General features: G+C 42.9%; 1 protein-coding gene and 1 long non-coding RNA gene across 4 annotated transcripts in view; one reads left to right on the forward strand and one right to left on the reverse strand.

Annotated features, from left to right (window-relative positions):
- The window catches only part of trak1a (trafficking protein, kinesin binding 1a), a 97,493-nt gene that overhangs the window by 6,294 nt on the left and 66,904 nt on the right, over window positions 1–24,295 (forward strand). The window contains exon 1 of one of the 2 annotated variants that reach the window (XM_052511983.1): window positions 17,920–18,118. The exons of the other annotated variant lie outside the window; for it this stretch is intronic. The gene's annotated coding sequence lies outside the window, so the exon portion shown is untranslated. Of the gene's footprint in view, window positions 1–17,919; window positions 18,119–24,295 lie in introns of those variants that run through there. 2 annotated transcript variants of the gene reach the window in all.
- Window positions 13,010–15,087, reverse strand: LOC127926545 (uncharacterized). 2 transcript variants are annotated; one of them, XR_008124423.1, is made up of 4 exons: window positions 14,817–15,087; window positions 14,073–14,190; window positions 13,805–13,938; window positions 13,010–13,737 (listed from the first exon to the last, which is right to left on the reverse strand). It is a non-coding gene; the product is annotated as an uncharacterized LOC127926545 (long non-coding RNA). The 2 variants fall into 2 exon arrangements; XR_008124422.1 differs by lacking the exon at window positions 14,073–14,190 and having other exon boundaries at window positions 14,766–15,087.

Consider the following 24,295-nt stretch of genomic DNA (forward strand, 5'->3'; position numbering starts at 1 on the left):
ACAGTTCATATCTACAGTCGGTCAGGCACTACATCTCTCCATTTAGTCTAATACAGTTCATATCTATTTCTACAGTCGGTCAGGCACTACATCTCTCCATTTAGTCTAATACAGTTCATATCTATTTCTACAGTCGGTCAGGCACTACATCTCTCCATTTAGTCTAATACAGTTCATATCTATTTCTGCAGTCGGTCAGGCGCTACATCTCTCCATTTAGTCTAATACAGTTCATATCTATTTCTACAGTCGATCAGGCACTACATCTCTCCATTTAGTCTAATACAGTTTATATCTATTTCTACAGTCGATCAGGCACTACATCTCTCCATTTAGTCTAATACAGTTCATATATCTACAGTCGGTCAGGCGCTACATCTCTCCATTTAGTCTAATACAGTTCATATCTATTTCTACAGTCGGTCAGGCACATCTCTCCATTTAGTCTAATACAGTTCATATCTATTTCTACAGTCGGTCAGGCACTACATCTCTCCATTTAGTCTAATACAGTTCATATCTATTTCTACAGTCGGTCAGGCTCTACATCTCTCCATTTAGTCTAATACAGTTCATATCTATTTCTACAGTCGGTCAGGCACTACATCTCTCCATTTAGTCTAATACAGTTCATATCTATTTCTACAGTCGGTCAGGCACTACATCTCTCCATTTAGTCTAATACAGTTCATATCTATTTCTACAGTCGGTCAGGCACTACATCTCTCCATTTAGTCTAATACAGTTCATATCTATTTCTACAGTCGGTCAGGCACTACATCTCTCCATTTAGTCTAATACAGTTCATATCTATTTCTACAGTCGGTCAGGCGCTACATCTCTCCATTTAGTCTAATACAGTTCATATCTATTTCTACAGTCGGTCAGGCGCTACATCTCTCCATTTAGTCTAATACAGTTCATATCTATTTCTACAGTCGGTCAGGCGCTACATCTCTCCATTTAGTCTAATACAGTTCATATCTATTTCTACAGTCGGTCAGGCACTACATCTCTCCATTTAGTCTAATACAGTTCATATCTATTTCTACAGTCGGTCAGGCACTACATCTCTCCATTTAGTCTAATACAGTTCATATCTATTTCTACAGTCGGTCAGGCACTACATCTCTCCATTTAGTCTAATACAGTTCATATCTATTTCTACAGTCGGTCAGGCACTACATCTCTCCATTTAGTCTAATACAGTTCATATCTATTTCTACAGTCGATCAGGCACTACATCTCTCCATTTAGTCTAATACAGTTCATATCTATTTCTAGTCGGTCAGGCACTACATCTCTCAATTTAGTCTAATACAGTTCATATCTATTTCTACAATCGGTCAGGCACATCTCTCCATTTAGTCTAATACAGTTCATATCTATTTCTACAGTAGGTCAGGCTCTACATCTCTCCATTTAGTCTAATACAGTTCATATCTATTTCTACAGTCGGTCAGGCACTACATCTCTCCATTTAGTCTAATACAGTTCATATCTATTTCTACAGTCGGTCAGGCGCTACATCTCTCCATTTAGTCTAATACAGTTCATATCTATCTACAGTCGGTCAGGCGCTACATCTCTCCATTTAGTCTAATACAGTTCATATCTATTTCTACAGTCGGTCAGGCGCTACATCTCTCCATTTAGTCTAATACAGTTCATATCTATTTCTACAGTCGGTCAGGCGCTACATCTCTCCATTTAGTCTAATACAGTTCATATCTATTTCTACAGTCGGTCAGGCACTACATCTCTCCATTTAGTCTAATACAGTTCATATCTATTTCTACAGTCGGTCAGGCACTACATCTCTCTATTTACAGTTCATATCTATTTCTACAGTACAGTTCCATTTAGTCTACAGTTCATATCTATTTCTACAGTCGGTCAGGCGCTACATCTCTCCATTTAGTCTAATACAGTTCATATCTATTTCTACAGTCGGTCAGGCACTACATCTCTCCATTTAGTCTAATACAGTTCATATCTATTTCTACAGTCGGTACTACATCTCTCCATTTAGTCTAATACAGTTCATATCTATTTCTACAGTCGGTCAGGCGCTACATCTCTCCATTTAGTCTAATACAGTTCATATCTATTTCTACAGTCGGTCAGGCGCTACATCTCTCCATTTAGTCTAATCAGTTCATATCTATTTAGTCTCAATACATCTCTCCATTTATCTACAGTTTCTACAGTCGGTCAGGCGCTACATCTCTCCATTTAGTCTAATACAGTTCATATCTATTTCTACAGTCGGTCAGGCACTACATCTCTCCATTTAGTCTAATACAGTTCATATCTATTTCTACAGTCGGTCAGGCGCTACATCTCTCCATTTAGTCTAATACAGTTCATATCTATTTCTACAGTCGGTCAGGCGCTACATCTCTCCATTTAGTCTAATACAGTTCATATCTATTTCTACAGTCGGTCAGGCACTACATCTCTCCATTTAGTCTAATACAGTTCATATCTATTTCTACAGTCGGTCTACATCTCTCCATTTAGTCTAATACAGTTCATATCTATTTCTACAGTCGGTCAGGCGCTACATCTCTCCATTTAGTCTAATACAGTTCATATCTATTTCTACAGTCGGTCAGGCACTACATCTCTCCATTTAGTCTAATACAGTTCATATCTATTTCTACAGTCGGTCAGGCGCTACATCTCTCCATTTAGTCTAATACAGTTCATATCTATTTCTACAGTCGGTCAGGCACTACATCTCTCCATTTAGTCTAATACAGTTCATATCTATTTCTACAGTCGGTCAGGCGCTACATCTCTCCATTTAGTCTAATACAGTTCATATCTATTTCTACAGTCGGTCAGGCACTACATCTCTCCATTTAGTCTAATACAGTTCATATCTATTTCTACAGTCGGTCAGGCACTACATCTCTCCATTTAGTCTAATACAGTTCATATCTATTTCTACAGTCGGTCAGGCACTACATCTCTCCATTTAGTCTAATACAGTTCATATCTATTTCTACAGTCGGTCAGGCGCTACATCTCTCCATTTAGTCTAATACAGTTCATATCTATTTCTACAGTCGGTCAGGCGCTATCTCTCCATCTCTCCATTTAGCTACATCTCTCCATTTAGTCTAATACAGTTCATATCTATTTCTACAGTCGGTCAGGCGCTACATCTCTCCATTTAGTCTAATACAGTTCATATCTATTTCTACAGTCGGTCAGGCACTACATCTCTCCATTTAGTCTAATACAGTTCATATCTATTTCTACAGTCGGTCAGGCGCTACATCTCTCCATTTAGTCTAATACAGTTCATATCTATTTCTACAGTCGGTCAGGCGCTACATCTCTCCATTTAGTCTAATACAGTTCATATCTATTTCTACAGTCGGTCATACAGTTCATATCTATTTCTACAGTCTACATCTCTCCATTTAGTCTAATACAGTTCATATCTATTTCTACAGTCGGTCAGGCACTACATCTCTCCATTTAGTCTAATACAGTTCATATCTATTTCTACAGTCGGTCAGGCGCTACATCTCTCCATTTAGTCTAATACAGTTCATATCTATTTCTACAGTCGGTCAGGCGCTACATCTCTCCATTTAGTCTAATACAGTTCATATCTATTTCTACAGTCGGTCAGGCGCTACATCTCTCCATTTAGTCTAATACAGTTCATATCTATTTCTACAGTCGGTCAGGCGCTACATCTCTCCATTTAGTCTAATACAGTTCATATCTATTTCTACAGTCGGTCAGGCGCTACATCTCTCCATTTAGTCTAATACAGTTCATATCTATTTCTACAGTCGGTCAGGCGCTACATCTCTCCATTTAGTCTAATACAGTTCATATCTATTTCTACAGTCGGTCAGGCACTACATCTCTCCATTTAGTCTAATACAGTTCATATCTATTTCTACAGTCGGTCAGGCACTACATCTCTCCATTTAGTCTAATACAGTTCATATCTATTTCTACAGTCGGTCAGGCACTACATCTCTCCATTTAGTCTAATACAGTTCATATCTATTTCTACAGTCGGTCAGGCGCTACATCTCTCCATTTAGTCTAATACAGTTCATATCTACAGTCGGTCAGGCGCTACATCTCTCCATTTAGTCTAATACAGTTCATATCTATTTCTACAGTCGGTCAGGCGCTACATCTCTCCATTTAGTCTAATACAGTTCATATCTATTTCTACAGTCGGTCAGGCGCTACATCTCTCCATTTAGTCTAATACAGTTCATATCTATTTCTACAGTCGGTCAGGCGCTACATCTCTCCATTTAGTACAGTTCATATCTATTTCTACAGTACAGCTACATCTTCCATAGTTCTATCTTTCTACAGTCGGTCAGGCACTACATCTCTCCATTTAGTCTAATACAGTTCATATCTATTTCTACAGTCGGTCAGGCACTACATCTCTCCATTTAGTCTAATACAGTTCATATCTATTTCTACAGTCGGTCAGGCGCTACATCTCTCCATTTAGTCTAATACAGTTCATATCTATTTCTACAGTCGATCAGGCACTACATCTCTCCATTTAGTCTAATACAGTTCATATCTATTTCTACAGTCGGTCAGGCGCTACATCTCTCCATTTAGTCTAATACAGTTCATATCTATTTCTACAGTCGATCAGGCGCTACATCTCTCCATTTAGTCTAATACAGTTCATATCAATTTCTACAGTCGGTCAGGCACTACATCTCTCCATTTAGTCTAATACAGTTCATATCTATTTCTACAGTCGGTCAGGCACTACATCTCTCCATTTAGTCTAATACAGTTCATATCTATTTCTACAGTCGATCAGGCACTACATCTCTCCATTTAGTCTAATACAGTTCATATCTATTTCTACAGTCGGTCAGGCGCTACATCTCTCCATTTAGTCTAATACAGTTCATATCTATTTCTACAGTCGATCAGGCGCTACATCTCTCCATTTAGTCTAATACAGTTCATATCTATTTCTACAGTCGATCAGGCACTACATCTCTCCATTTAGTCTAATACAGTTCATATCTATTTCTACAGTCGGTCAGGCACTACATCTCTCCATTTAGTCTAATACAGTTCATATCTATTTCTACAGTCGGTCAGGCGCTACATCTCTCCATTTAGTCTAATACAGTTCATATCTATTTCTACAGTCGGTCAGGCACTACATCTCTCCATTTAGTCTAATACAGTTCATATCTATTTCTACAGTCATTTAGTCTAATACAGTCAGGCACTACATCTCTCCATTTAGTCTAATACAGTTCATATCTATTTCTACAGTCGGTCAGGCGCTACATCTCTCCATTTAGTCTAATACAGTTCATATCTATTTCTACAGTCGGTCAGGCGCTACATCTCTCCATTTAGTCTAATACAGTTATATCTATTTCTACAGTCGGTCAGGCACTACATCTCTCCATTTAGTCTAATACAGTTCATATCTATTTCTATAGTCGGTCAGGCACTACATCTCTCCATTTAGTCTAATACAGTTCATATCTATTTCTACAGTCGGTCAGGCTCTACATCTCTCCATTTAGTCTAATACAGTTCATATCTATTTCTACAGTCGGTCAGGCGCTACATCTCTCCATTTAGTCTAATACAGTTCATATCTATTTCTACAGTCGGTCAGGCGCTACATCTCTCCATTTAGTCTAATACAGTTCATATCTATTTCTACAGTCGGTCAGGCGCTACATCTCTCCATTTAGTCTAATACAGTTCATATCTATTTCTACAGTCGGTCAGGCTCTACATCTCTCCATTTAGTCTAATACAGTTCATATCTATTTCTACAGTCGGTCAGGCTCTACATCTCTTTTTTGACTAATAACATCAATATCCAATTCCATCAATTTCATCATTCAAAGAATTGAAGCAAAGCAACCCCTCCAGATGACTAATAGTTAATTCATCCCTCGTATAAATGTTAAATAAAGGTTTTTCTTCAGTTGAAGTTGAACTGTTTTTTTAAATCAAATGAGTTCACATCATCTGTCTAATCTCACAAACATTCACATTTGAAATATATATGCATGTTTTGTTGATAGTTTATAGTTGATATCCTGAGGTACACTAGCTAGCGTTAGCCATGGCAGAAAGACATGGAGACTCCTCCTTTCAGCAAGTCCAGATTAACTGCCTGCCTCACTATGGTGTGACTGAGTCTCCTGCTGGAAGGAGGCATGCTGGGGCTCTGAGCTCAGCTCCATTCCACTCCTTTGTAAATAAAGCTTTTGTTTTTTGGGGGCAATATGCATCCCACTTTCTGCCTTTCTACCCAATCACAGCTACAGACTGCAGCTTCAAATATTGCTCAACACACAGCTGACTGCTTGAACAGGAGGGACAACCCTTTTCCTCTAGTTGTTGGGAAAAGTAGGCCCTGTGTCCTGGTAGTTAGCTGCTGGCAGCAGAACACTGTCCGGGGGTCCAATTAGAATGAGCAGGTATAATTTCTAGTTGACCCCCCCCACTTCTATGTGACAGATTCATCGCAACATTTATTCCATGGCAAACAAGGCAGGAGGACAAGTGATGATTAATCATAGCAGAATGAGCAGTTTCACTGTAAGACTCTACACAGCCACAGATAAAGGATCCCACCATCCCACCACCTTTCCTCAGAAAGTGTTCCTCTGTGTGTGACTGAGGCCGTCATCAGTAGCAGGCCTCTGACTTGATCCCATAATGCCTCCACGCCAGTTGTTCTCTACTTTGTTCAGTTAGTTTCAGGGGGACTGTTAAGAAAGAGTTGCATTACTTTGGAAATGTGCCCTGAAATATAATAACAGGGAGCAGACCAGAGTTCCTGTGGAAAGTCTGACACCTCGGAATGAGCTGACGGAGAAAAACCCATTACAGAAACTACGTATGGCCATTTGTCATTCAGCTAGCTATTAATAGTCAGGCAGGCTAATGTATCTAGTTGAATGCATCGTTTTTCTGGTGATATAAGTAGGCTACTTTGTCATCAGGTCAGACCTGTGTCCCTGTTGAGGTTGTTTTCCCTCATATCAGGTCTGCGTCCCAAATGGCACCCTATTCCCTATATAATGCCCATAGTGCTCTGGTCAAAAGTAGTGCACTATATAGGGAATAGAGTGCCATTTGGAACACAGCCCGGGTGCTAGTTGGAAAAGAAGTTGACTGTTTGAGTGTCTGACTATGGGTCAGCATGTGTTTGTTTGTTTCCAATGTGGGTCAGTGGAATACATGATTGGATTTCGGCCTACTCTTGACGTGACAGTAAAATGAATAGATTGTGCTGATCTCGGGTGGTGCTGTAGTCCTGGTAGAGGGAGGTCATTACACTGAAAGGCTGTTATGTTCGTAGTCTGGTTCAGACAGAGACCTCTGGTATGTAAACATATCATTTACCATGTGAATGTCTTCAAAGTTCTTTTATTTTTAATTGTTTTGTTGGGGTCCCCATTAGCCTACGTCAATGGTGACAGCTAGTCTTGCTGGGGTCCAACATATAACTAAAAATACATCACTGTCAAAATACTTTACAATTTAGTTCATCAAGATAACTGGTGTTTATTACTGGAATGGTCTCAGGGTAGCCTGGTTCTAGATGTTCTGGTGTTTATTACTGGAATGGTCTCAGGGCAGCCTGGTTCTAGATGTTCTGGTGTTTATTACTGGAATGGTCTCAGGGCAGCCTGGTTCTAGATGTTCTGGTGTTTATTACTGGAATGGTCTCAGGGCAGCCTGGTTCTAGATGTTCTGGTGTTTATTACTGGAATGGTCTCAGGGCAGCCTGGTTCTAGATGTTCTGGTGTTTATTACTGGAATGGTCTCAGGGCAGCCTGGTTCTAGATATGATTTTATATTCAGCCAACTTCTCTGACTTTGATTCCATCAGATATGGGACCAACTCATTATTTTATATCCTTCTAGTTGCCAGTGTCTATCATTTGAGGACCAGTATAGACATTTAGTCATGTAAGACAAACACAAGTGGATTCAGAAGAGGTCAATAATGTTGTCACAATGTGTTGTGTGTTCTAATCAAATGTATTTATAAAACCCTTCTTACATCAGCTGATGTCACAAAGTGCTGTACAGAAATCCAGCCTAAAACCCCAAACAGCAAGCAATGCAGGTGTAGAAGCCCAGTGGCTGGGAAAAACTCCCTAGAAAAACCAGAACCTATGAAGAAACCTAGAGAGGAACCAGGCTATGAGGGGTGGCCAGTCCTCTACTAGCTGTGCTGGGTAGAGATTATAACAGAACATGGCCATTAAGGCCAGATAGTTCTTCAAGACATTCAAAGATGACCAGCAGGGTCAAATAATAATCCCAGTGGTTGTGACTGTTGAGCTGTTCTCTAGGGTGTTATGAACCTTGTTTAGATTAAACACAATGCCCTCGTGACACTTTAAAGAGTTTCCCCTACAGTGAACTCAGGACCTGGTTGGCTGCAGGTAGTGTCCTGCACGGGTCAGTTCTTCTGGAGCTGCACCCGCCCCACACGCAATTAATTGTTCCTAGTTGATCCATGACCTGCCAAATAACATCGGTGTAATTGTTTTTATTACTCTAGAGTAGTAGGTTATTATTCCCTTCCCTGAATAAATGAATTTATCTGCATGTCTATTCAACATTTGGATAAAAGGAAAGCATGCTATGCCAGGTACGTGGTCCAAATTCAGTTCCCCGACAGGCAGTGCTGATGTGTCTATCCTGTATCTCTCTATAACGGACACAATCAGATTCATTCAGAATCACTAGGAGACTTTGCAGCATGTCTTAAAGCAACAGCTGACTGTCCTCAAGGGGTGTTGCTTTCTATGACTGTAATTCCTCCATGAAATAGCCTGCTGGGTCTTTGAGTCCACAGCAGGGTTGGGCTCAAGTTCAATTCATTCAGGAAGTAAACTGAAATTACAACTCAATGATTGAAAAAGGGTCATCTAATTTTAATCACTTCAATAAGCTGAAAAGGAGAAGCTATTTATGTGGAAAGTTTTTAAATGTGTGTTTTTTAAAATTCATATCACTGAAATTAATTAGAATTGAGCCCAACACTGGTCCACAGTGCAATGAATGAGAGGGTTGAAAGGGAATATCTTTTGTGATCACGAGTCCTTTCTGAGAAGCTCTGTCTATGGATTTGTATTGATTTTATGGCTAGGGAGTGTCTGTCATGGGGCAGTGTGTAACCACTCAGCACCAGATGGGAGATGGTAGGTGGTTATCATATGACATATGACCCCTTAAGGTCATAACACAATACAACCCCTGGGAAGCCTTTGTCTCCCGGGACCTTCATTTTAGGGTTGTCACGATACCAGTATCACGATACTCACAAGTATTGTGGCAAGGAAACAAAGCTTGAAGCGGATTTAATTTCTTGAGAAAACAGCATGATGTTGTCACCTATAGTCACATTTAGTTTATTTTGCAAGCTATAGCATCCACAATTTTACATAAAGTAGGGTTTTATCAGACCGTAGAGTTTAGTCTGGTATTTTCTTTTTGTCATGGAAAATCTGGTATCGTAGTATAGCGATACTGGTATTCATTTCACCTTTAGATGTATCTCTATGATGTTTGTTGTGTCTACATCAGCCATCTGTCTGGACTAGATCAGTCATTGTGTGGGCACTGTCATAGAATCTCATTCTGTTGGCACGGTTACATGTTCTGTGTTGTCTTGTCAATGTTTTATTAGCCACTGGCTGCTGCTCTCAGATGATATATCCTCCTCCAGTCATGTTGGTGTGTCATGGTGTGAGCAGCATTCTGTCAGGGGTCATAGCCCAGGAACCTTATGGGTGGGGGTTTAGACACTTCTGTGTTCTAGTTGAATCACCATTGGACTGGTTGAACTAAAGTGTGTGATTGTTCAGCTGCTGTATCTAGTTATGTTGTACAGTCTTTTATACCACATGCAGTAATAACCAACAAGTAATCTAGCTAACAATTCCAAAACTACTACCTTACAAGTGTAAGGGGATAAGAATATGTACATAAAGATATATGAGTGTGCTTTCCAGCTATCGCTAAGTGGTGCCGGGCTGGTCAATGGAACTTCTAGGGAATGCTAATGTGGAGCAGTTTGTTTGTGTAACACAGAGAAGTCACAGTGGAGTTTATGGGCTGTGTGTCCTGTTGGAGAGTTATTGTGTGGGTGCTGATGTTCCAGAACCATCAGACTGGAACAAATCCTTTCACTAAAGAAACAGCATGGTGTGGAACACACTTTTTCTGAGACAATTCCTGTACTGATCTCGCTCTCTGCACTCTTGATAACAATCCTGACCTTGAGTCTGTGATACAAGCTGCTTGACCCATGTACTGAGAGTCAGTGAGTCAGAGTAACTGACAGAGAGGTGTGTTTAAAGTGCCAGGCTTGGCCATCCATCTGTGTAATGTCCCTGGGGTTGTCCAGGCTGTCATAAAGGTAATGGACTGGGACAATGTGTTTTAGAGGGAGTAGATGAGGCATCATCACCACATGAAAACAGGGCATTGAGTTGAATATTGATTCATTGAGTAGATCAGACATTTGTGTGTGTGTGTGTGTGTGTGTGTGTGTGTGTGTGTGTGTGTTTTGTTGATGACGTTTACACTAAAGAGTCAGCTGCAGGATCCTGCTGCTGTGCATCTCTGGCGGTATCGCTGCTGCGCTCAAACACTCACGTGTGTGTATTCAGTATGTGTAGACAGCTATAGCAGCAGGGATGTCTGGCACAGCAGCACCGGCCCTCTGAGCTCACGGCCCCCTAACATACAGGCTGATGATACGATGGTGATGTGATCAGTGTGCGCTTGGCTCGGCTTTCCCCACGTGGAGGCTCGCTGCCTGGGCTCAGTGTGGCTGCTGACGAGGGGAGGGGTACAGGCTGCCTGGCCCACAGAGTGTGTATCCCAGATAGCACCCTATTCACTACGTCGTTCACTACATTTGACCAGAGCCCTGTGGGCCCTACCTGCACTACTATGTACAACATGGGGAATAGAGTGCCATTGGGGACAGTTGCTACACTACATCGCCCTCCAACCAAGGTGTGTGTCTGTTCTCCTTCCCCGGCACCTGTAAATATCCTCCTGTAAATGAGTGTCTCCCTGTATTTATATTTCTGGTCAATTTACTGATTTTATATCATTCCTTATTATGCAGCATTGTTGAGAGTGGACCTGCAAGTAAGCATTTCATTGTACTGTGTACCATGTTTATCCTGTGCATGTGACAAATGGACTTGACGTGTGTGAGTGAGATCTGCTTTCACATACACACATGTATGATGACCTCAGTTGACCTTTGTTCAGGTTTAGCAGCTGAATTAACAGCTGAATTAACAACAAAAAATAGTGACAAGTAACAGCACAGCCTTGTCTACTGCATATAAACTCAGCAAAATAAGAAATGTCCTCTCACTGTTAACTGCGTTTATTTTCAGCAAACTTAACATGTGTAAATATTTGTATGAACATAAGATTCAACAACTTAGACAAACTGAACAAGTTCTACAGACGTGTGACTAACAGAAGTTGAATGTGTCCCTGTACAAAGGGGGGTCAAAATCAAAAGGAACAGTCAGTATCTGGTGTGGCCACCAGCTGCATTAAGTACTGCTAGTGCATCATCTCCTCATGGGCTGCACCAGATTTGCCAGTTCTTGCTGTGAGATGTTACCTCACTCTTCCACCAAGGCACCTGCAAGTTCCTGAAAATTTCTGGGGGGAATGGCCCTAGCCCTAGCCCTCACCCTCTGATCCAACAGGTCCCAGACGTGCTCAATGGGATTGAGATCCGGACTCTTTGCTGGATATAGCAGAACACTGGTAATCCTGTTTTGCAGGAAATCACGCACAGAACGAGCAGTATGGCTGGTGGCATTGTCAGGATGAGTCTGCAGGAAGGGTTACTACATGAGGGAGGAGGATGTCTTCCCTGTAACGCACAGCGTTGAGATTGCCTGCAATGACAACAAGCTCAGTCTGATGATGCTGTGACACACCGCCACAGACCATGACAGACCCTCCACCTCCAAATCGATCCCGTACAGGCCTCGGTGTAACGCTCATTCTTTCGATGATAAACGCGAATCCGACCATCACCCTTGGTGAGACAAAACCGCGTCTCGTCAGTGAAGAGCACTTTTTGCCAGTTCTGTCTAGTCCAGCGACAGTGGGTTTGTGCCCATAGGCGATGTTGTTTTCGGTGATGTCTGGTGAGGACGTGCCTTACAACAGGCCTACAAGCCCACAGTCCAGCCTCTCTCAGCCTAATGCGGACAGTCTGAGCACTGATGGAGGGATTGTGCGATCCTGGTGTAACTCAGGCAGTTGTTGTTGCCATCCTGTACCTGTCCCGCAGGTGTTATGTTCAGATGTACCGATCCTGTGCAGTTGTTACACGTGGTGTGCCACTGCGAGGACGATCAGCTGCCCGTCCTGTCTCCCTGTAGCGCTGTCTCAGGCGTCTCACAGTACGGACATTGCAATTTATTGCCCTGGCCACATCTGCAGTCCTCGTGCCTCCTTGCAGCATGCCTAAGGCACGTTCACGCAGATGAGCAGGGACCCTGGGCACCTTTCTTTTGGTGTTTTTCAGAGTCAGTAGAAAGGCCTCTTTAGTGTGCTAAGTTTTCATAACTGTGACCTTAATTGCCTACCGTCTGTAAGCTATTAGTGTGTTAACGACCGTTCCACAGGTGCATGTTCATTAATTGTTTATGGTTCACTGAACAAGCATGGGAAACGGGGTTTAAACCCTTTACAATGAAGATCTGTGAAGTTATTTGGATTTTTACAAATTATCTTTGAAAGAGAGGGTCCTGAAAAAAGGACGTTTCTTTTTTTGCTGAGATTACCAGGTCTGTCCTCAAACAGTACAACTACAGCAAGATTTAGACTGGATACATACTATATTTAACACATTTCAATGTTAACATTGAAGTAACTCCCATTTCCCCAGTAAGCTCCCGTGTCTACTCTTGTTTTCTCTGGCAGAGCTCACAAAGGGAGGCAGCAGCCTGACCCAACAGGTCATAGTGAACAGTACCTGGGAGTGGCTGATCTATCGCTGTGCATCGCTATGCAAGCTGTAATGAAGTCAGTAAGGAAATTAACTGCAGCTTAGAATGGAAAACTAACATCACTCTTGGGTGGGTTTGGGATAAGAACTAACATTGTAATTCATTATATTTATTGGTTGTCTTGACTCCTAAACATATAAACTTATCCATTGTATTTAGTAGACTCATCATAGCAGGTAGAATGATCATAGACTCATCTCGCTCAAGTGAATAGAAATGCTGTGACTCAATTTAGTCTTGATAGCCTGCAGGAGTAGAGACCGACAGAGCCTCCTGCTTTAACCTGACCTCTGACCTCTGCTTTAAGTACAGACAACAGGGAGAAATAGAGGAGGTAAGGAAAGGAGGGAAGAAAAATCAAAGTGGTCTGCTATTTATAGCAAGCCTTTCAACATCACTGGTCTTGAGTTCAGTCTGGGATATGTTGTGTAATGTCCCCTAGCTAGCCAGTAACCTCTTACTGTATCTAGGTAGATATGGTGTGTACTATTGTCTGTAATGTCACCTATCTAGCCAGTAACCTCTTACTGTATCTAGGTAGATATGGTGTGTGATATTGTCTGTAATGTCCCCTAGCTAGCCAGTAACCTCTTACTGTATCTAGGTAGATATGGTGTGTAATATTGTCTGTAATGTCCCCTAGCTAGCCAGTAACCTCTTACTGTATCTAGGTAGATATGGTGTGTAATATTGTCTGTAACGTCCCCTAGCTAGCCAGTAACCTCTTACTGTATCTAGGTAGATATGGTGTGTGATATTGTCTGTAATGTCCCCTAGCTAGCCAGTAACCTCTTACTGTATCTAGGTAGATATGGTGTGTAATATTGTCTGTAATGTCACCTAGCTAGCCAGTAACCTCTTACTGTATCTAGGTAGATATGGTGTGTGATATTGTCTGTAATGTCCCCTAGCTAGCCAGTAACCTCTTACTGTATCTAGGTAGATATGGTGTGTGATATTGTCTGTAATGTCCCCTAGCTAGCCAGTAACCTCTTACTGTATCTAGGTAGATATGGTGTGTAATATTGTCTGTAATGTCCCCTAGCTAGCCAGTAACCTCTTACTGTATCTAGGTAGATATGGTGTGTGATATTGTCTGTAATGTCCCCTAGCTAGCCAGTAACCTCTTACTGTATCTAGGTAGATATGGTGTGTAATATTATCTGTAGTGTCACCTAGCTAGCCAGTAACGTCTTACTGTATCTAGGTAGATATGGTGTGTAATATTGTCTGTAATGTCCCCTAGCTAGCCAGTAACCTCTTACTGTATCTAGGTAGATATGGTGTGTAATATTGTCTGTAATGTCCCCTAGCTAGCCAGTAACCTCTTACTGTATCTAGGTAGATATGGTGTGTAATATTGTCTAATGTCCCCTAGCTAGCCAGTAACCTCTTACTGTATCTAGATAGATATGGTGTGTAATATTGTCTGTAATGTCCCCTAGCTAGCGTGTAATATTGTCTGTAATGTCCCCTAGCTACCTCTTAATGTATCTAGGTAGATATGGTGTGTGATATTGTCTGTAATGTCCCCTAGCTAGCCAGTAACCTCTTACTGTATCTAGGTAGATATGGTGTGTAATATTGTCTGTAATGTCCCCTAGCTAGCCAGTAACCTCTTACTGTATCTAGGTAGATATGGTGTGTAATATTGTCTGTAATGTCCCCTAGCTAGCCAGTAACCTCTTACTGTATCTAGGTAGATATGGTGTGTAATATTGTCTGTAATGTCACCTAGCTAGCCAGTAACCTCTTACTGTATCTAGGTAGATATGGTGTGTAATATTGTCTGTAATGTCACCTAGCTAGCCAGTAACCTCTTACTGTATCTAGGTAGATATGGTGTGTAATATTGTCTGTAATGTCACCTAGCTAGCCAGTAACCTCTTACTGTATCTAGGTAGATATGGTGTGTGATATGAACATGTGTTGATGTGTAGTGTATATATCTTTGAAAGAGACTTTGGTCTCAGCATCACCCCCTGTTAAAATAAAGATGAAATATATCAGCTATTTGATCCTCTGTGATGTTTAAGAGCTCATTGGCAAAGACTTACGACTTCGTTTTTTTCCCCCCTTCATTTAATCACTTTTAATTTTCAGGTTTGTTTGTTTGTTTTGCCGTGCTCACACCGGCCGGTCCCATGATCAGCTGTGTGTTGTAGTGTGCATGTGAATGCTTGCCAGTATTTACTGTGCAGAGGGGGATGTCGAGCACCTTGTGTTGTTTGGTTCGGAATGAAGCCTATGCATGGCATTAGAGAATAGAGATACTAGTAGACTAAGGTGTATATATATATTTTGGACCCTTCCTGTGTTTTGCTTGTTTTGTCAGTATTTTTTGTCAACTGTAATGTTGTATTACCTCGCCTATAAAAAAAACTACCTGATTCTGCACCTTTTATTCTGCCTCCTGTTGTTTAATGGTCATCTAAAGGCATCCGCATGCTTCTTAGAAGAAACCGTTCAGAAGAGTTTGTGCAAATATTATGGTGATGTTTTTGTTAGTTGTGGACCTGGGTAAGGGTTTTGTTAGTTGTGGACCGAGGTAAGGGTTTTGTTAGTTGTGGACCGAGGTAAGGGTTTTGTTAGTTGTGGACTTGGGTAAGGATGTTGTTAGTTGTGGACCTGGGTAAGGGTTTTGTTAGTTGTGGACCGAGGTAAGGGTTTTGTTAGTTGTGGACCTGGGTAAGGATGTTGTTAGTTGTGGACCTGGGTAAGGGTTTTGTTAGTTGTGGACCGAGGTAAGGGTTTTGTTAGTTGTGGACTTGGGTAAGGGTTTTGTTAGTTGTGGACCGAGGTAAGGGTTTTGTTAGTTGTGGACCGGGGTAAGGGTTTTGTTAGTTGTGGACCTGGGTAAGGGTTTTGTTAGTTGTGGACCTGGGTAAGGGTTTTGTTAGTTGTGGACCTGGGTAAGGGTTTTGTTAGTTGTGGACCTGGGTAAGGGTTTTGTTAGTTGTGGACCTGGATAAGGGTTTTGTTAGTTGTGGACCTGGGTAAGGGTTTTGTTAGTTGTGGACCTGGGTAAGGGTTTTGTTAGTTGTGGACCTGGGTAAGGGTTTTGTTAGTTGTGGACCTGGGTAAGGGTTTTGTTAGTTGTGGACCTGGGTAAGGGTTTTGTTAGTTGTGGACCTGGGTAAGGGTTTTGTTAGTTGTGGACCTGGGTAAGGGTTTTGTTAGTTGTGGACCTGGGTAAGGATGTTGTTAGTTGTGGACCTGGGTAAGGGTTTTGTTAGTTGTGGACCTGGGTAAGGGTTTTGTTAGTTGTGGACTTGGGTAAGGGTTTTGTTAGTTGTGGACCTGGGTAAGGGTTTTGTTAGTTGTGGACCTGGGTAAGGGTTTTGTTAGTTGTGGACCGGGGTAAGGGTTTTGTTAGTTGTGGACCTGGGTAAGGATGTTGTTAGTTGTGGACCTGGGTAAGGATGTTGTTAGTTGTGGACCTGGGTAAGGGTTTTGTTAGTTGTGGACCTGGGTAAGGGTTTTGTTAGTTGTGGACTTGGGTAAGGGTTTTGTTAGTTGTGGACTTGGGTAAGGGTTTTGTTAGTTGTGGACTTGGGTAAGGGTTTTGTTAGTTGTGGACTTGGGTAAGGGTTTTGTTAGTTGTGGACTTGGGTAAGGGTTTTGTTAGTTGTGGACTTGGGTAAGGGTTTTGTTAGTTGTGGACCTGGGTAAGGGTTTTGTTAGTTGTGGACCTGGGTAAGGGTTTTGTTCTTTGTGGACTTGGTTTTGTTTGTTTTGTGGGCACACAACATTTTTTCTCAAGGCCAGACAAAGTTCAGGAGCTGACGTGCATGTCCCTTCGTCCATGATTGGTCAACTGTAAGTATTCTTCAATAAAGTATATGTTGTCGTTCAACGAGAGACTACTAGTTTTCATGCACATTTTTTTATTGAGAAATTACTGCACCTAACATCTTAGATGTGGCGGCTAGCTACCAGCCGAACTGAAGCATGCTGACGCCTTAAGACCAACAGACATGTTACCTTCTTCACAACGTGGCTTTAAGTTTATAATCATTTCCTACATTTTATGAAGTATTTTCTCATTTCACACTTTTGATGTTCTGTTTGTCAGTACTAGCAAAACTGGGACAGGGAGGTTGAAAATCTTCTCTGCATCACTGCATCCTAAGATGATTTATTTGATTTTACTGTCCCACTTTATCTTGACGTTCTCACAGCTTAATATCAGTCTTGCAACTTCTTCTGAAGTGTGAAAAGGACATCAATGCTTTTTCTGTTGTTGATATGTCTTACCAGTCTCCCAGGTGGTTTAATAGGGCTATAAATACTCAAACGGACTTCTGAAAGTACCAGACAGTGAAAGAGAAAGTTGGGGCCCACCAACATTTATGTTCTGAGTGGAAAACTGGTCCTTCCGTTCTTCACCCCTCCCATAGTACATCCTGCTGACTGCCACCCATCCTACATGGCCCTGTTCCATAAACAAGCCCTAGTCCATAACTCCTAGCCCCTATAGGCCCTAACACCTAGGCACTTGTTTATATACATGAAGTTCCTCGAACAGAGAGGTTGTTTCTGAACAGAGCCACAATAGAGGCTGGTTATTTTCCCTCCTGAACCAGGGGATACAGTGACCTGCTGTGACCTGACCTGCTTTCCTATTGATTATTTAAACGTCTGTCCTGTGGGTCCTTTCTCTTCTCTCCTCCCAGGTTCCGTCTACAGGAAGTGATCTGGTCTGGTGGTGGTGTAGTCAGGTGGTGGTGTAGTTGGGTGCGGTGTGGTCCAGGGTGTATATGCTGCTTCTCTCCCTCCACCTGACGCCCTCTGCCCGCTGCTGACCCTGCCCATGGCACATACTGCTCTCCTGTGAATCTCATCCAGCAAGCTGGACACCGCAGCTTCACACCACAACACCTCTGCCTCCACCTCCGCCCCTCCCCACAGGGAAACCTCCAATCCACAGCCAGACTATCCCAGCGTGCACGGCCCCCGCGAAGAGCAGTATGTGAGTGAGGTCGCGCCCCCCGATGATGTCACCACCGTCTACAGAGATGCCGGGACCATCACTGGTATGTGCAGCACAGCCCTGACAGTAGGAGACTAAATCCAATTCTGATTTACAGAAAATGGCTCTGACTTGTCTTGAATTCAGTGTAACTGAAAGCCATAAACAGCCTCCACTGCATTGTTTATGGATTTCACTGATGGCATAGGGCCCAGGTCAAAAGTAGTGCACTATATAGGGAATAGGGTTCCATTTGGGATGTATGGTCTCGATAAACTACACTGCAGGAAGAGAGAGAGCGAGAGAGCATCCATTACACTGAAGCCTGCTATTGACAGGTATAATGCAGCTGGAAGGTAAACAAGTGAATGTAAACCCTCGCGATGCTTCTGTCTGTGAATAGAAATGAAAAGTGTCTTCTCAAGATGTAAGAATAAAATTGTGGCGTCAGTGTTTCAGTCCCAGGGGACTGGCAGGGATCGTGCCCAGCAGATGGCACAGCCTCGCAGAGCACAGCGCTTCACTGAGCAGAGCAATGCAACCCAGCAGTCCCTTTGTGTGGGTATCAGGGGAACGAACCCAGCAGTCCCTTTGTGTGGGTATCAGGGGAACGAACCCAGCAGTCCCTTTGTGTGGGTATCAGGGGAACGAACCCAGCAGTCCCTTTGTGTGGGTATCAGGGGAACCAACCCAGCAGTCCCTTTGTGTGGGTACCAGGGGAACGAACTCAGCAGTCCCTTTGTGTGGGTATCAGAGGAACCAACCCACACAACACATCTGTCCGAGTCACTGGAGAGATCTGCTTGTTCACCACAACAAACCCAACCACACCATACTCCTGCGCCTTACTATGTGCCTGTACCCATCTCACTTTGTTATGACCTAGCTTTGTCAAATCATAGAACTACATGTAGAACCATTGAATTTTAGGATCACAGTGGGCAAAATCATATGCTCTGGGTGGTGTTTCATCAGCATTTCTGTTGAACAGTACCAGTATTGGCAACCTGACAAACAAAGCCCATGGGGAAATGAATGTCACAATTCACTGTGATGACAGTTTCATCTAACGTACGGCTGCATTATTGGGGCTTCTGCTGAGTACTTTAAAATGACATTCTTATTGATTCAAACACATCTCAGGAGTTACAGAGGGTCTCTGTCACAAATGGCACCCTATTCCCTTTATAGTGCACTACTTTTGACCAGGGTCCATAGGGTCAGAAGTAGTGCACTATATAGAGAATAGGATGTTATTTGGGACTAGGCTGTAACCCAGGAAATGCTGGGGGGAGGGGCTGCTTAACGGGCCGTAGTGAGGGAGATGTGGTGAGAATGAGAAACCGAACTCTATTATGACCTGCCACTGACTGTCACTTCCTGTCATGAGGCCAGTTAGGGGACCAGATTATGCTGCTTGCTCAGCGTGAATCCCAAATGGCACCCTATTCCCTATATAGTGCACTACTTTTGACCAGAGGCATATGGGCCTTGATGAAAAGAAGTACATTGAATAGTGTGGTATTTGGGACACACCCTCAGTGTTCACTCAACAAATTCCCCGGGGGCAGTGGGACTGCATTTCTCATCATTCTGCTGGGTCCTGTTCAGTAGAGAAGAAACACTTTGAAATGGAGTCAAACAGGGAGGTGCTATGCTGTATCCAAAACTTGTTCAATGAGCACACAGATTTTTTGTTTCCATTACAAACTCACCCAAATCCAGATAGATGTTCTGAAAGAGCTACAAAATCTGGACCCCTACAAATCAGCCAGGCTAGACAATCTGGACCCTCTCTTTCTAAAATTATCTGCCCAAATTATTGCAACCCCTATTACTAGCCTGTTCAACCTCTCTTTCGTATCGTCTGAGATTCCCATAGATTTGAAAGCTGCCGCGGTCATCCCCCTCTTCAAAGGGGGAGACACTAAAGACCCAAACTGTTACAGACCTATATCTATCCTACCCTGCCTTTCTAAGGTCTTTGAAAGTCAAGTTAACAAACAGATTACCGACCATTTCGAATCTCACCGTAATTTCTCCGCTATGCAATCTGGTTTCAGAGCTGGTCATGGGTGCACCTCAGCCACGCTCAAGGTCCTAAACGATATCATAACCGCCATCGATAAGAGACATTACTGTGCAGCCGTATTCATCGACCTGGCTAAGGCTTTCGACTCTGTCAATCACAATATTCTCATTGGCAGACTCAACAACCTTGGTTTCTCAAATGATTGCCACGCTTGGTTCACCAACTAGTTCTCAGAGTTCAGTATGTCAAATCGGAGGGCCTGTTGTCTGGATCTCTGACAGTCTCTATGGGGGTGCCACAGGGTTCAATCCTCGGGCCGACTCTTTTCTCTGTATACATCAATGATATTGTTCTTGCTTCTGGTGATTCTCTGATTCACCTCTATGAAGATGACACCATTCTGTATACTCTGGCCCTTCTTTGGACACTGTTATTAACTAACCTCCAGACGAGCTTCAATGCCATACAACTCTCCTTCTGTGGCCTCCAACTGCTCTTAAATGCAAGTAAAACTAAATGCATGCTCTTCAACCAATCGCTGCCCACACCTGCCCGACCGCCCAGCATCACTACTCTGACTTAGAATATGTGGACAACTACAAATACCTAGGTGTCTGGTTAGACTGTAAACTCTCCTTCCAGACTCACATTAAACATCTCCAATCCAAAATTAAATCTAGAATCAGCTTCCTATTTCGCAACAAAGCATCCTTCACTCATGCTGCCAAACATACCCTCGTAAAACTGACCATCCTACCGATCCTCGACTTTGGCGATGTCATTTACGAAATAGCCTCCAACACTCTACTCAACAAATTGGATGTAGTCTATCACAGTGCCCTCTGTTATGTCACCAAAGCCCCATATACTACCCACCACTGCGACCTGTATGCTCTCGTTGGCTGGCCCTCGCTTCATACTCGTCGCCAAACCCACTGGCTCCAGGTCATCTACAAGTCTTTGCTAGGTAAAGCCCCGCCTCATCTCAGCTCACTGGTCACCATAGCAGCACCCACCCGTAGCATGTGCTCCAGCAGGTATATCTCTCTGGTCACCCCCAAAGCCCATTCTTCCTTTGGCTTCCTCTCCTTCCAGTTCTCTGCTGCCAATGACTGGAACGAACTGCAAAAATCACTGAAGCTGGAGACTCTTACTTCCCTCACTAGCTTTAAGCACCAGCTGCCAGAGCAGCTCACAGATCACTGCACCTGTACATAGCTCATCTGTAAATAGCCCATCCAATCTACCTAATCCCCATACTATATTTATTTATTTATTTATTTATCTTGCTCCTTTGCACCCCAGTATCTCTAAGTGCACATTCATCTTCTGCACATCCTACCATTCCAGTGTTTAATTGCTATACTGTAATTCCATCGCCACTACGGCCTATTTATTGCCTTACCACCCTAATCTTACCTCATTTGTACATGCTGTATATAGGTTTTTCTAACGTGTTATTGACTATTTTTGTTTATTCCATGTGTAACTCAGTGTTGTTTTTGTCACACTGCTTTGCTTTATCTTGGCCAGGCCGCAGTTGCAAATGAGAACTTGTTCTCAACTAGCCTACCTGGTTAAATAAAGGTGAAATAAAATTGTACAAATCTGTATTTCAGCTGAAGACAGCCAAGCTGACATACATACATACAGACTGCAGTGTATGGCAGTGACACTGACTGCAACTTCCCCAAACTGTTGGAAGCAGCTTTGAGTTACCCACAATGAAATGTCTGTTGTGCCCTTTACCTCTGTGCTGATGAATGAATGGCAACATGTAGTCTCTTTTCTGGGGTTGGACCCTTACTATGAGTACAGGAAGCAGCTCAATGGCATTAAAGGACTGAGAGCTGTGCTGCTGTGGTTCAGTGCTGCCCCCTGGTGGGGGTAGTGTCCTAGCATTGTTCTGAAGTTTCCCCTAAGTACAGATCTAGGATCAACTTCCCTTCCCCCAATCCTAACCTTAACCATTATTTGGGAAAATACAAAACTGACCCAAGATCAGCATCGAAGGGTAACTATCCCTTCCGTTGTTCTGTTCCTCATCAGACAGACAGTCTCAACGCCAGGCCAGTTGATTATCTGAGGAGATGGACGTTTTTAATTTGTTTTCTAGACAGGGATTCACTACAAGGTGGATTATATTCCCTTTTATTGTAGTAAGGCTTATCCAAAAAGAATCTTATGTCCTATAATTCTGTCTCTTTTTACTTAGTTTCATACCATGCTGATTTAATTGATTGGTACAGTGCTGTATTCTTCCGGTTGTAATAGCAACATACGCCAGTGGATGTTACTGAACCCTCCTGTGTTCACTCCCAAACCCGTCTCTCCCACTGTGTCCCACATGGTTCCATTTGGGATTCACCCTCAGTCCGTTCTGAAGCCTCCACAACCGTTTCCCTGCTCCCCATGTGTCCCAGTGGTTGCCATAGGAGCCGTGGATTTGCCATGCTTCAGTGTGGTGATGTAGAGTATTAAGTAACATGAATGGGGTTTGGTGACGAACCACACACGGGGTTAATATCCATTCATTAGACTGTTTTAGCCTCCTGAGTAAAACCAGGGCATCGGAGACTAACTAGGCTGTCTGATATCATGCTGCTGGGCGATGTAGTTCATACCCAGACTGTGGTAGGTTGGGTTCAGTAAGGTTGTAGTGAACAGAGGAGATGTACTGTAACTACAGTAGGTACCCAGACTGTGGTAGGTTGGGTTCAGTAAGGTTGTAGTGAACAGAGTAGATGTACTGTAACTACAGTAGGTACCCAGACTGTGGTAGGTTGGGTTCAGTAAGGTTGTAGTGAACAGAGGAGATGTACTGTAACTACAGTAGGTACCCAGACTGTGGTAGGTTGGGTTCAGTAAGGTTGTAGTGAACAGAGGAGATGTACTGTAACTACAGTAGGTACCCAGACTGTGGTAGGTTGGGTTCAGTAAGGTTGTAGTGAACAGATGTACTGTAACTACAGTAGGTACCCAGACTGTGGTAGGTTGGGTTCAGTAAGGTTGTAGTGAACAGAGGAGATGTACTGTAACTACAGTAGGTACCCAGACTGTGGTAGGTTGGGTTCAGTAAGGTTGTAGTGAACAGATGTACTGTAACTACAGTAGGTACCCAGACTGTGGTAGGTTGGGTTCAGTAAGGTTGTAGTGAACAGAGGAGATGTACTGTAACTACAGTAGGTACCCAGACTGTGGTAGGTTGGGTTCAGTAAGGTTGTAGTGAACAGAGGAGATGTACTGTAACTACAGTAGGTACCCAGACTGTGGTAGGTTGGGTTCAGTAAGGTTGTAGTGAACAGATGTACTGTAACTACAGTAGGTACCCAGACTGTGGTAGGTTGGGTTCAGTAAGGTTGTAGTGAACAGAGGAGATGTACTGTAACTACAGTAGGTACCCAGACTGTGGTAGGTTGGGTTCAGTAAGGTTGTAGTGAACAGAGTAGATGTACTGTAACTACAGTAGGTACCCAGGCTGTGGTAGGTTGGGTTCAGTAAGGTTGTAGTGAACAGAGGAGATGTACTGTAACTACAGTAGGTACCCAGACTGTGGTAGGTTGGGTTCAGTAAGGTTGTAGTGAACAGAGGAGATGTACTGTAACTACAGTAGGTACCCAGACTGTGGTAGGTTGGGTTCAGTAAGGTTGTAGTGAACAGAGGAGATGTACTGTAACTACAGTAGGTACCCAGACTGTGGTAGGTTGGGTTCAGTAAGGTTGTAGTGAACAGAGGAGATGTACTGTAACTACAGTAGGTACCCAGACTGTGGTAGGTTGGGTTCAGTAAGGTTGTAGTGAACAGAGATGTACTGTAACTACAGTAGGTACCCAGACTGTGGTAGGTTGGGTTCAGTAAGGTTGTAGTGAACAGAGGAGATGTACTGTAACTACAGTAGGTACCCAGACTGTGGTAGGTTGGGTTCAGTAAGGTTGTAGTGAACAGAGATGTACTGTAACTACAGTAGGTACCCAGACTGTGGTAGGTTGGGTTCAGTAAGGTTGTAGTGAACAGATGTACTGTAACTACAGTAGGTACCCAGACTGTGGTAGGTTGGGTTCAGTAAGGTTGTAGTGAACAGAGGAGATGTACTGTAACTACAGTAGGTACCCAGACTGTGGTAGGTTGGGTTCAGTAAGGTTGTAGTGAACAGAGGAGATGTACTGTAACTACAGTAGGTACCCAGACTGTGGTAGGTTGGGTTCAGTA

The sequence above is a fragment of the Oncorhynchus keta genome, unplaced genomic scaffold, assembly GCF_023373465.1.
Source record: "Oncorhynchus keta strain PuntledgeMale-10-30-2019 unplaced genomic scaffold, Oket_V2 Un_contig_777_pilon_pilon, whole genome shotgun sequence".
Lineage (NCBI taxonomy): Eukaryota > Metazoa > Chordata > Actinopteri > Salmoniformes > Salmonidae > Oncorhynchus > Oncorhynchus keta.